Source organism: Gekko japonicus, unplaced genomic scaffold (assembly GCF_001447785.1).
Source record: "Gekko japonicus isolate JY-2015 unplaced genomic scaffold, Gekko_japonicus_V1.1 scaffold2282, whole genome shotgun sequence".
NCBI classification, from domain to species: domain Eukaryota; kingdom Metazoa; phylum Chordata; class Lepidosauria; order Squamata; family Gekkonidae; genus Gekko; species Gekko japonicus.
Genome location: NW_015160901.1, coordinates 64,404 through 67,308, shown reverse-complemented (window position 1 = coordinate 67,308; position 2,905 = coordinate 64,404).

Sequence of the window (2,905 nt, the reverse complement as noted above, 5' to 3'; positions counted from 1 at the left end):
GGAGGAGGAGGAGGAGGAGGAGGAGGAGGAGGAGGAGATTGGATTTATACCCCGCCCTTCACTACCTGAAGGTGTCTCACTTGCAATGTTCCCTCTAAGCTGTGGAGTCTTGTGAGCAAAAATTCTACTTTGTGAGCTACCGGCATTCAAGCTGTGAGCAGGTGATTTGGCTACTGCATAAATTGGTTTGCTCTGGAGCCATCCTTTCCTGAGCGAAGACAAAAATGTGTGAGCCAGAGGCTCAAAAACCGTGAGCTAGCTCACACTAACTCAGCTTAGAGGGAACGCTGCAAGGCTGTCCTCCACCTAGGGTCGTCAGTCTCCAGGTGGGGCCTGGAGGCCAGTGTCCTTCACCCAAAGAGTGATTAACATGTGGAATTCACGGCCGCAGGAGGTGGTGGCGGCTACAACCATGGATGGCTCGAAGAAGAAGAGGTAGAGGAGGAGGAGGAAATTGGATTTATACCCCACCCTTCACTTCCCAAAGGAGTCTCAGAGCGGCTCACAAACTCCTTTCCCTTCCCCTCCCCACAACAGACACCCTGGGAGGTAGAAGAAGAAGAGATTGGATTTATGCCCCATGGCCCTTCACTTCCCAAAGGAGTCTCAGAGCGGCTCACAAACTCCTTTCCCTTCCCCTCCCCACAACAGACACCCTGGGAGGTAGAAGAAGAAGAGATTGGATTTATGCCCCATGGCCCTTCACTTCCCAAAGGAGTCTCAGAGCGGCTCACAAACTCCTTTCCCTTCCCCTCCCCACAACAGACACCCTGGGAGGTAGAAGAAGAAGAGATTGGATTTATGCCCCATGGCCCTTCACTTCCCAAAGGAGTCTCAGAGCGGCTTACAAACTCCTCTCCCTTCCCCTCCCCACAACAGACAGACACCCTGTGAGGTCGGTGGGGCCGAGAGAGCTCTCTCGAGAACTGCCCTTGAGAGAACAGCTCTGAGAGAACTTTGACTGGCCCAAGGTCACCCAGCTGGCTGCATGTGGAGGAGTGGGGAATCAAACCTGGTTCTCCCAGATTAGAGTCTGCGCTGCTAACCACTACACCAAACTGGCTTCCCTTGGTTCCTTTGACCTTCCCTTGTTAGATGTGCTTTCCAGACTGTCGTCATAATCCACCTCTAGACCTGTTCTGATTCGCCTACACCTTTGCTGGCACCCGCCAAGGGATTTTAGAAAATGGGTGGTGCCGAGCGGAACATTTGGCCAGCAAGGCTTTTGATGGGCCGCTGGAGACTTGATTGGCTGTCCAGATTTTTTAAAAAGACTGTTTTGGCAGCAGCTGCCAGTGTTCCCTCTAAGCTATGGAGTCTTGTGAGCAAAAATTCTACTTTGTGAGCTGCTGGCATTAAAGCTGCGAGTGAGCGATTTGGCTACTGCATAGATTAGTTTGCTTTGGAGCCACCCTTCCTGAGCAAAGACAAAAATGTGTGAGCCAGAGGCTTAAAAATGGTGAGCTAGCTCACGCTAACTCAGCTTAGAGGGAACACTGGCTGCCACCACAAAACAAGGATCTGTGTGGCTGAAAGTAAACTGTGGCAGCCATTCTGTGGCAGCCATTTTGTGGCTCTTGACAGAAACGGCTCTTTTTCAAGAACAGCTCTGATCAGAACTACGGCTTGCCCAAGGTCATCCAGTAGCTGCGAGTGGAGGAGTGGGGAATCAAACCCGGATCTCCCAGATTAGAGTCCGTGCACTTCACCACGACACCAAATTGAGCCAGGCCTTTTCCAGGTTCCTGGGTTCTCAGGGTGGGCAGCCCCACAATGCCTCATCCACGTGCCTCCCTGGCACATTTATCGCCTCCCCTTCCTTATTGTTGAGCTCTTAGAAGGACACGCATGGCCTCATGCCATCACGACAGCCTCGTGAGGTAGGCTGGCCTGGGAGGCTACATCTTCATGGCTGAGAGGAGGGGATCTGATCCCCCCCCCAGCTCGTAGGCTGAGGCTTGAAACACCACAGAGAATCTTCTGGGGGTGGGGTGGGGGTGAGGGATGAGTGGCAAAGGCTTCCTTCATCGTAAGCGGTGAACTCTGAACGATGACTCACTGCGAATAAGACTGGGGGGGGGGCAGGGGAAATAAATCAGCTCTATTGACCTTATCTGTGGGTAACCGAGGGACAGACCGTAATAAGGGTAGAAAGCAGATTAGCCCGATGCAAGCAAGCGGGAGCCAGGCAGATGGGGAAGAAGAGATTCGGGAGGGAGGGAGGGACTCACTCAATAATGGCTGGCCGGCCCCTACCTGGATGCCTCTGGGCCTTCTGCTCTGTCTGTGCTCCGGGCTCCCTCCCAGGGGCTGCCTGCGTTGTTCTGTCTGGCTGCCCACCCGGCCGCCTGCCAACCTCGGCTTCCCAGCTCCACCGCAGCCTCATGCCAAGCCGGGGAGGAGGAGGTGGCCTGGGATGCCCTCCGCTCTGCAGAGTCATGAAATGCACTCCGGCTGGGACGTGTGCCCGCTTTGCTCGCCACCGGCAGCCCCTTTCCCTGGTTGCGACCAAAATGCCTCTCCCACCCCTGGGTCAGGTCCGCCAAGACATGAAACTTCGATCCGGTCAGGCTCCCGGCCTCCCAGGCAGAGACAGACCTTTACCATCACGTGCTGCCTGGTGGGTGTAGTGGTTTGGTGTAGGGGTTAGGGGCACGGACTCTTATCTGGGAGAACCGGGTTTGATTCCCCACTCCCCCACAGGCAGCTGCTGGTGCAACCTTGGGTCAGTCATAAGTTCTTTCAGAGCTGTTCTCTCATGAGCAGTCCTCGAAAGAGCTCTCTCGGCCCCACCGATCTCACAGGGTGTCTGTTGTGGGGAGGGGGAAGGGAAAGGAGTTCGTAAGCCGCTCTGAGACTCCATCAGGTAGTGAAGGACAGGGTATAAATCCAATTCCTCCCTCCC